The following is an 11,477-nucleotide window of genomic DNA, read 5'->3' as shown; positions in this document are numbered from 1 at the left end:
GCCACATTGGTTTGTTTTTGGAAAATTCAGGGACCTTGAGTGCCTTTTAGCCAAAATTTAAAATAACTTATTAATATAAGATTAAAAAGTGACATAATTCAAATGAATTGAAAATTTCATCAAGAATATAATTTTTAAGTTTCACAAATTGTAACAAAAAAAAAATATTACATTTTGAGTCATAAACCTGACAATATAACTTCTTAATTGCAATAAAAATATTACTTCCTCTGTCTTATAAAAATATGTTCTTTATTGATTTTTTTGTCAATATTTTTAAGCTGACTAGTTATCATTTAAAATTTATAATTGTTAAATATATATAAAAATATATCTTAATACTTTTAAGTAAGTGGTTTTCAAATATATATTTAATTATTTAAAATATTTAAAAACAATCATGATTAAAGTTTAACAAACCTAACTTCTAAAAAGTCAATAAAGAACATTTTTTATGGGACGGAAGGACCATAAATCTATATAATATTTAAATTGAATAACATTTTAGGTTGAAAATGTCTTAAATACCTTGAATTAAATTAGATTGTCACAGTGTGCAACAACCTCCCAAATAAACTTATTTCATCCATGGATAACCATTAACCAATGAGATACTAGTAGATAAATGTGCTTATAATGAAAGACAAATATGTTACTTGACAGCAGTGAAGGGGATGTGGTCTTGCTTTCATTTCTGTTGCCTGAAATAAGCCCATCTCAATATTGAATACAATCTTCAGTAAATAGTAAACTCGAGGAAACTGCTGCTGGAGAAAGATGAAGCTTTTTTAATTCAAGAAAACAGAATGCAAGAATAAGTGCACAACGAATATCGAAACGGATTTTACAACAAAAACGACCTACGAATGGATCGTGTACTAGTCGTTCAAAACGATGCATCATCAATCCATCACTATTATGTTTCTATTCTTTTGCATCAGCGGATGATTGTGGGGGTAGCTTGACTATACTTAACTGCCCTCCGTCCTTGTTAGCAACCGTGGCTGCTTTTATCTCGTTGCAGTGATTTATGAACTTGGTCAGCTCCTGCTCTCACACATCATTTGTCAAAACGTAGAATATTTTCAAGGCGCAATTGTATTCAATGGAAAATGACTCCCACCAATCTGATTTTCAACTTCAAAATAAATCCTCTATACACACATGAATGAACCCTTATATCAATTAAGTGTGGCTAATCTCTAATTCGGGTATCCTAGTGCCGGTAAGACGCTCACTTGCGCAGGCAAGAGCTCACTCACTCTAATCGTATGTGCTGTAGATGAATTTGACCACAGAACTTATTATATATAAATCCATGAATACAAAGACTCCCTAACCTCCCAACAGGGAGGGGAATCAAACTTTGGGAAGGACCGAATTGTGTAACTTTAGAAAAGGACCTATTAAGTATTTAAAACCAAAATTACGGGCCTAAAAAGTTATTAGACCAAGGTCTCTGCAGTTCCATCCCTACCAACGGGTAGGTTCAAAATCAAAACCAATTCTCCAAATCAACACCGACTCTCATATATGAATTCAGTTCCACTTAAGTTAAACCGCCACTAAAACAAGCATTCAATTGCAAACAAACATAAGCAATTAAATCCAAGGTTTATTAACAACTAATGCATGAGAATGAATTCACCTAATTTGAACAACAAAATCAAGCCATAACTACAATAAAACAGAAGCCGATTATGAGAAAGATCGAGACACCAAAATTCATCAAAATTTTCAGAGAATAAATAGTGTAAAAAGAAGCAGTAAGGGGGGGGAGAGAGAGAGAGAGAGAGAGAATAGAAAGTTTACTCGATCAGCGTCCATCTCTTTCGATTGCTTGGATGGCTTGACGACTCTCTTACCTGCAAAGCAATCAAATTTAAAATCTATAAATACACATTAGGACCAAAACACTTACAAATTAAGCTTATTTATAAGCAACCTTTGCGAACGTGAGGAAGTTTTCCATGGCGATTGGGGGGATTGTTTTCTGCTTCTTTTTCCCTTTGAATAAATCTCCTTTCTGCGTCATCTTATTATCCCCTTCAACTGCAACTCGATTGTTAGGGTTTTTGCCTGCCCTTGCTTTTTTAAGCGGTGCTATAGGGCTTTATTAACGGCTTTAAGGGCCCATTAATAGCTTTTTTGGCCCAATACCCCAAGCAGGTAAATTATTTAGGGTATTGGGCTACCCAAAGAGTTTACTTTGGAGAATACGATTTTTCTATAGTGTACCCGAAACTCGTCACCTCGAGGTGACAAGTTTCATATATAATTTTTTAAATGGTCCTCGAGTAGTGGACCTGTGTCATTATTTTATTGTCATTAATATGACTCGTCATGCCGAGGTGATGAGTCTATTAAAATATTTTTTATAAAAAATTTAAAATGAAAATAAAATTTATAAATTAAAAAAATAGGAACTCATCATCTCGACGTGACGAGTTTCTTCAAATTCAAAAATATTAGTTGTTGGTCAACGGGCAGATGAGACAATGCGACCGAATGATGAATGGCAATTTGAGAATATATTATGCCTGGATAACGTCTATGTTTCGTTGAACCAATGCGACCCGGATGATGAATGGAATATTCGTAAGTGGGGGATGACAACCAAAGAGTCGTATAAGCGGATGATGACATATCTTCATTAATCCGATAAATTTCAGCTATATTTTTACGTGACTTCAAGTTGTATCCGACATTGATTGAGGCTCTGATCGAACGTTGGCAGCCCGAGACACGCACATTTCATTTCCCAAGTGGTGAAGCGATGATTACTTTGGAAGACATCGTTTACCAACTCGGTATTCCTGTGAATGGAGCCCCCGTGGTGAGTCAGAATATTTACGACCCCGCGACTTTGGTCCACAAAGTTTTGGGAAAATGGCCACCATCTGACGTCATGAGGGGTTATCAGGTAATGATAACGTGGTTGGAGTCCAAATTCGAAGTGAATACCGAGTCTACTGAGGCTGAGGTTTTTTCCGCGTCCCGAGCATTTATTGTCCAACTAATCGGAGGGATATTATTACCAGATAAATCTGATAATTTGGCACACACTCAGTATATGCGATATTTGGAATACTTCGTTGTGTGTCGTAATACCAGTTGGGGCTCGGCGATTCTAGCCTTTCTATACCGGGAGCTCTGCAAGACTGCAATTGTCTAGTCGGGTCGAAAAGTCGATGTAGTAGGCTGTCTGATATTGCTATAATCGTGGACTTGGTATCGATTCCCATTTTTGACGCTGATTGCATCTGCTTCGGTCGAGTTTCCGTTGGCTGCAAGGTAATTGTTTAACTTTTTTTTAATTTCATAAACTTATATTTTTATTTGTTTATAAAATTTTTTATTTTTAAATATTTTAGATGACATCAAAATATCATAGACGAAGTTGGTGAGTGTCACTGCAGGAGACATACGGATGAGTATCGACATCGCATGTCGATATGCAATATGACATATAAAATTATTATATTTGAATCTTTTAACTTTTATATTAACTTTGATATTTAATATTTACAGTTCTCTTGGCTTCCGTATGTTGACAATGAGATCAACCAGTTATTATCGGTGCACTCTTTTTAGGGGTCACACTTATAGTGTGCCATGTCGTTGTTGCACCAAGCGATTATTGAGTGGCACGCCGCTGATAGAGTGATAAGATAGTTTGCGTCGCACCAGCCGATTCCTACGCCGCAAATGGTTGATATGGACGTGCTTCATGCAATCGATACGCGTGGGAAACATAACAAAATTGCCAGTGAGGCACGCTTACTACATCGGCCTATGGAATCAACGTGAACTATCGTTCACCCCGCGTGAAGAGATTACACCGTTGGACCTAGATTTCGACCATTCCCTATCTCCGAACTTACTAATCAAATGAGAAAATATATCTGATTACACTGAAGAGAGGAAGAATGACAACATCATCAGGCCATATTCGCCTAGTCGAAGTCCAAGTCCAAGAAAAAAATATCGTCGTCGTCTTCCACTTTAGTATCTGCAACTGAAGAGTAGTATTATCCACCTTAGGCTAGTTTCGATTTCTATCCTCCATTTCACACTTCAGCTGAGACTCGATCGAATTGGGTTGGAGGTTCATGGGATGTTGGTTCATGGGATGCACTGCAATACACTCAAGCATCTTCGACAAAACATGCGGTTGCGGAGTGGGACCATATCTATATGGTCAACAAAGCAGCCAAGTCGAAGCATTTACGACAATAATGGATTCAAATATCATAATCCATCACTTATTTTAAAGGTGGGTTGTAGAGTGTGTTGAGTACATCTCCTCAGCAAGACGAAGACAACGGGTGGCGGGGGTGACAATCAAGACGTACCCCGACAAACTCGACGAACTCCGCGCTATTATCATTCGACAACTCCTCTGCATTGTCAAGAACTTAGGAAATATATAAATTTTATTTTGTAATTTTTCTATAAATAATTTATTTTTTACAATTATTTATTTACTTTGTATTTTTTTAAAATATAAATAAAGTTATTTTTATCTTCATTTTAATTTTTAAAAATTTTATCAGGCCGAATTCGTCAGCTCGAGGTGACGAGTTCTAAGTGATCGTTGTTGATCATTTGACCACGACTATAAAACACTAGTATTTTGAATTTGAATGAACTCGCACGTCGAGGTGATGAGTTTCACCTTTTTTAATTTATAAATTTTATTTTTAAAAAAATTTTTTATGGACTCGTCACCTCAGCGTGACGATTCATATAATGACAATAAATAATGGCTTAGATGGGCCCACTACTCAGACCATTTAAAAAATTATTTCGATTGAACTCGTCACCCGAGGTAACATTCAGGGTGCATGTATTTCTCCAAAATAAACTCTCGATAGGCCCAATACCCTAAATAATTTACCCGCATGGGTATTGGCCAAACCCCTATATTACAAATAAATAGTAAACAAACCATTTATTTGTTATATATAATCAAATAGGGTGAGCAAAACTCGACTCGACTCGAAAAAAATGATTTTTTCGAATCAACTCGACTGAAAAAAACTCTATTAGAATTGACTTCGAGCCATAATTCCATAAACACACTCAACTCCAAAAAATTTCAAGTTTAAATCGAGTTGTAAAATACACGTTGAATAACTCAAAATTTTTAGTAATTAGTATTTATTTTCAAGTTTGAGTCGAAGTTTAAGTCGAGTCCATTGACTTTGTATGGTATATGCAAATCACATATGAAAAAAATACGAAAAAATATATGTATTATATATAGTTATAAAAAATAATTTAAATCGGATTCAAATAATGTCACGATATTGTAAATATTTACAATTAAATTTAAATAGAACTCAAAATTTGACTCGACTCGAATTTTATAAACTCAACTCAACTTGAGAAATTCAAGACAACTCCGAGCTATACAATAGGACTCGTCACTCGAATAACTTGAAATTTTTTAACTCTACTCGATCAAACTCTCAACCTATCATGTAGTAAACAAGGATGAATTATATGTCTATTTGTTAAAAAAAGCGAAGATTAATTTAATTAATTTTATTTTCTATAAAAAAATGAGTTTATTTTTAGAATAAAATCAACTATATCGAATTAATTTAACCAAAAATTTCATGGGAAAATATATTTATTTTACTTAAAAAAATTAACGTCATTATAGTTACTACTAGCTCATTACATAGATCAAACCAAATTAGCTTGTTACATAAAATGTTTAGCTTTTAGGGGTTTTCATTTATTTAAATTTGTTCAAAATTTTATTTTATCTTAATTTTATTTTATATTTAAATTTTAATGTGTATGATAATCTAGTCTCTAATCAACGTTTTTGCGTTGCACTTTCAAAAGTGATAGAACGAAAACAAAATTGATTTATAAAACTCAAGTTTTTAACATTAAATCAAAAAAAATTAAATATAAAATATTGATTCCTCAGTATTTGATTTTGATCTTTAGAAATGACGATTCTTCTTTATGGAGATTAGATATTAAAATGATTAACTTGTGTGTAATTTGACTCATAATCTGAATAATTAAAGCCAATACATATGCATTCTTCTAAGAAATTATAATCCCGAAATATGATATTTTATATTGTTTTTTTTAATATTATGAGGTAACTATAAAATAAGATAAAATAACTTCAGTGACCGAAAATATCTTGATTAAGTTCGTAGCACTGCTATTGATTATAGCGCATTTGTGCTATAGTTCTTCTTCACCTTTTAAGCTTGGTCAGTGCTGGAAATATGGAGTGTTTACGGATTTCCATTAATTGTGTTATTCTCCACTCTGTTATTTGTACTCATCTCTTTCAAGTTGCACTCTTTTTCCTCCGAATAGCATTAGAGAGTTTTTTAACGAGGTCTTGGAGTGGTTACTTTGTAATTTCATCAATACAAGTATCATTTTTCAAAAAAAAAATATACGATTTTAACTACTTTTTTTTGGATTTACAAAAATAACCAATGAATTCGTAACTCGAATTCGGATTCGCAACTCGAAATCCAATTTCGCAACACAGTTTCTGAATTCGCAACTCGAATTTGGAATTCGCAACACAGAAGTAGAATTCGCAACTCAACATGGAAATTTTTGCAACGGGGATTTCGTTTTCGCAACTCGAAATTCGCCAATTTCGCAACTCAATTACTGATATAGGTAAACACGGTAAAAAATCCGATAAAAAATTCAAATTCGCCAATTTGAAAACTGAGTTGCGAATTTGACAAATTTCGCAACTCAATTACCGGTATAGGTAAACACGGTAGAAAAATCTGAATTCGCCAATTTGAAAACTGAGTTTCGAATTTGGAAAATTCGTGTTGCGAAATGTAAAATCTCATTGCTTAAAGAAAAAATCGTTTTGACGGTTCGTTTGTTTGGTTAAAGTTAAACGAACGAACGAACATGAACATACCCTCATTCGTGTTTGTTCAATTCATTTAAGGCGTAGGTTTAGCTAAGTGATATACGTGGACTTAGCAACTGAAATTTTCTTTAAGAGGTGAGATTTTACATTTCGCAACACGAATTTGCCAAATTCGCAACTCAGTTTTCAAATGGCGAATTCGGATTTTTTATTGAATTTTTTTATCGTGTTTACCTATATCGGTAATTGAGTTGCGAAATTGGCGAATTCTTATTGCGAAATTGGCGAATTCGAGTTGCGAAAACGAAATTCGCGTTGCAAAAATTTCCATGTTCGAGTTGCGAATTCTACTTCTGTGTTGCGAATTCCAAATTCGAGTTGCGGATTCGAAAACTGTGTTTGCGAAATTAGATTTCGAGTTGCGAATCCGAATTCGAGTTGCGAATTCATTGGTTATTTTTGCAAATCTAAAAAAAAGTTGGTTAAAATCGTATATTATAAGGTATTTTCGGTCACTGAAGTTATTTTCTCATAAAATAATATATGTTTATAGTCTTTCTCAATTGATAATACACACCCTACACACTGCTCAAACCCAAGAACTCAAGAGAGAACAATTCTCCTTTTAACCACCAAGATTACTTGATTGATTTTGATACGTGGGTTTTGATATTATACATTGTTTTTTTCTATGAATTTTAAATCTAATTCTAATCATACTCAAAGGAGAGGAAAAGAAGTGATTCAAGGAAAATAGAGGAGAGTGCTTCTAGCAGATCTAGAAGTCATAACCTAAGGGAATATGAGAGAACATAATGAATAACTTGGTCAACTGGCAAATCTACTTACTCTAATATTTTACATTGTTAAATTCAAACTTGTCGTAGGTCTGTATTACCAAGTTTGTGACGATTTCAGTGTTGTTAACATTGTAGAGCATGTTTAACAAGGCAATGCAAGACCATAATAGCATACTATTTTATTTTTAGAGACTCGTTATTTTTTTTAACGGAAACAACTAATTTTTTTCAAAATCTCAAATTACAATAAAAATTTACAATCAGAATCGTAAATTAAACACATAATTATGACATTTCCTATATCATTCAAACAAAACTAACACTTAAGATCATAAGGACCATACGATAAAAGATTAAATCTAACAAAGAAACTCGAACAAAGATAAATATAAAAGTCTGATTGCATCCACCAATGAACCACGAAAGGGGATCAAACTATTGAATACCACCGACAAAATCGCAAATCAGACTCCAGCGACGTAAAAAGCTATCAATGAACACAAACCGGGTATCCAAATCCACTCCAAGGGTCTAAAGCAGAATATTAACAAAGATCATATAAGTGCTATCTTGATCAGTTCGTGACGATGTCAAATCAACCATCAGAAAAGATAAATGAAAAAAGGGCCAAATAACCAAAAAAAATATGCTAAAAGACATATGAAAACGTACCATAAAGACAGATAAAACGTGTCATAAAGAAGACTTAATGAAGAAAAAAGTAAAGATACGATATAAAAAAAAGAAAAATAATATAATATCAGTGATTGACAACCACATTAAAATTGATGTTGCCGTCAATTAATAAAGACGAAAAAAGAGATGAACAATACTAATACTAAGAGAGAAACTATTTTTTTTAACTCATTATTAGATAATAGGAATAATATAACTTTTCAATATTTACAGAGTAAACCATCCAACTTGGTAACCATAAAGTTTTGAAATGGTTGAAACATGCACCATGTTATCTCCACACTAAATATTTCTAACAAATTCATTAATTTGTTCTTTTTCTAGATTCAGAGAAATCTTTTACAACTCCTAGTTTTCAATAGTTAAACTATAACCAAAACCCCTTTTAAAAATATAAAAGATTGTACACAAGAAACCCTCGTTAGGTTGGTATTTACATAATAAACTCGTTAAAACACACTATGCAAAAGGAAAAGGAAAAAATAAGATTGAAAGATTTTTCTCTTGATGTGGATTGCTTGGATATGCGTTGTAACCTTCTTCAGTGTCCTCAACTTATTTTTATATGTTGAATAAGTTTGTAGCTGTTAGGGATTAATTTTCTGCAAATAAAATTGTCTAGACCAGGAGTATCGATACTTGGGCTAGGAGTATCGGTACTTCCCTAATAACTTCAAATAAAGTAGTCATTAACTGGTTTGGGTTGGGAGAGTATAGATACTAGGGTTATTATATCAATACTATTACGTAACAATATCGATACTCCTTTAAGTATCGATATTATTTTACTTACTGGAATTTAAACACATTTGAAGACAAAGGTAGTATCAATACTGCCATGAGAGTACCGATACATCTTTTACCTTTGATATCGGTACTAAAAGAACAATATGTACACTATCGATATCGTTTACCTATAAAAATTGTTTTGTATTTAAATTCAAGTTTTATGGACTTTAAATATTTTTAAAAACTTTGAATAAATTCAATTAAGTCCAAAACATTTTACCCTTAAATATGTTATATCAAAAGGTTCAACAATATATATTTATAATATTTTAAAAATATTTTTATAATTTTAAAAAATAATTTCTTTATTAAAAGAGACCAATTTCTTCAATACCAAACTTCCTTTCCTTGTCATTTTAATTTTCTTCTTCATAACTAATTTTCGTTTTTCCTATTCACTTTAAAACCACTCTTCCTTTCACTGAGCATATGCTCACTCAACAAAATTTAATCTATTTTTAGAATAACAAAATCTTGTTGGAAACTTCTGGTTATTATTGCTTGCCAAATTATACCTCTTCATCTTGTATTTTTTAACCTTCAGCTATTATTATTAATTAAATGATAGGAAAATGAAAAAATGAAAATGAATTTTTTAGAGAGAACGAACCTCATTAAAAATCTTTCTAAGACCTATAAGGAAAAAGAGTGCCCTAGGACCTTGTATTGCTAGAAGAAAATCATTAGATACAACAGACGTAATAATCTCGGGACAAACCGAGTCAAAATACAATGCATTTCCAAAACGGAGAGCCCACTTAGCCAAAGTATGTGCCACAATTACAAGTTCTATTAACAAAACACTTTTGTAATTTAAATTAGCGTCCAAAATCCTACAAGCTTCTTGAATATGATACCCAACGTAGACAGTCCTCCTCCAGGTCAAGACATCATGTTGACTACAAGCGTTGAATCTGATTCAAAGATTACATGCGTCCACCGACATTCACTTGCAAATAAAGAGCTACATTTAGAGCATGAATCTCCGAAAGCCCAACTTCGACACAACCTAGTGAGGATGTAGCTACACCCGCCAAGAACCTGGCCAACGACGTCTCGGGAAATAACCCCCACAGCCGTTATACGACCAATAGACTCAAAAGCACCATCCAAATTGATCTTCACATACCCTGGAGGGGGAGGTAGCCACTTCGCCTGATCAATACACAAAGCTGCTCCTGGAGAAGATTGCACAACTCTCACTCTCCCCGATGCCTGCTCCCTGGCCAATAGGTTAAAGCTTGTTATCATGAACTTTGGAATTCGTCCCATTCCATAGATTCCAAAGCAATACAAGGAAACAAGAAAGGCCAGCTAGATCCAAATTAGTAATCACCAAACAATCCAATAGAGAAACAAGCTGGCTAGACAAGAACGCACCCTACATACATGCACAAATAAAGGTTTCTTGGGTATAAGAGCAATCCCGTAAAATATGAACTACTGTCTCTTCTACCAAACCACATATTGAATCTTGTAATCACTTAAGCCAACGTCATGTAATCGTTTATCAATCGATAACCCACCGTGAGCTACTCTCCAAGCAAAGATCTTAATCATTGGCAAGATATGTAATTTAGCAACTATTTTCCAAACTTTGGAAGCAAACTTCTGAGAATGAGTATGATGTTGAAGCCACTAGTAACCCAAACGAATAGAGTATATACCAGAATTATGATTACCCATATGATCACATCCCTTTGTATTAGAGCAATGGATGTCAAAAAATCAAGTCAAAGTCAATAACGTTAAAAACGTGGTGTACCTTTGACTCGTTCCAGTGAGACGTTCTAGCATGCATGAAATGCCATGCATGTAACTGCTGCGCGAGGATAAATGAGTAATATTCGATAAGGGAAATTAAATTCGATCCACCTCATTTATTCTTGGTCATATGGACGTAGTTATCTCGTTTAATCCTCCAATACAATGCACCTGAAAAGCTTGAATGGCTTTATGAATACCTTTCCACGCATAGGAGCTATTGTTACCAACAGAAGCACTAAGTATATCATTATGTGGGTAGCATTTTTCTTTCTATACCCCTGCCAACAAGCAATTTGGGTGTTGAATTAATCGCCATACTTGTTTATCAAGCATTGCCAGGTTAAATGATCGTACATCACGAATCCCTCTTGACTTTTTGGTGTACAGATTGTAGACCATGCCACTAAAGGCCAACCACAGTCGAAAATCTTCCTAGTCCACCAAAAGCGTCGCATGATGCTAGAGATCTCATTGAGCAATTGTTCATGGAGCATAACAAGACATCATATATTATGGTAAAGCCTAGCAACAGATTCAAGAAC

The 11,477-nt window shown here is 33.7% G+C and overlaps 1 pseudogene; it reads right to left on the bottom strand.

Moving 5' to 3' along the window:
- Nucleotides 1–765: 765 nt before the first annotated feature.
- On the bottom strand, nt 766–2,081 carry LOC120136784 (annotated as a pseudogene).
- Nucleotides 2,082–11,477: the final 9,396 nt, after the last annotated feature.

This window comes from Hibiscus syriacus, unplaced genomic scaffold, assembly GCF_006381635.1.
Source record: "Hibiscus syriacus cultivar Baekdansim isolate YM2019G1 unplaced genomic scaffold, ASM638163v2 tig00110637_pilon, whole genome shotgun sequence".
NCBI classification, from domain to species: domain Eukaryota; kingdom Viridiplantae; phylum Streptophyta; class Magnoliopsida; order Malvales; family Malvaceae; genus Hibiscus; species Hibiscus syriacus.
Note: the sequence above shows the minus strand (reverse complement) of the source record. Positions and strands in the feature narration are given on the sequence as shown.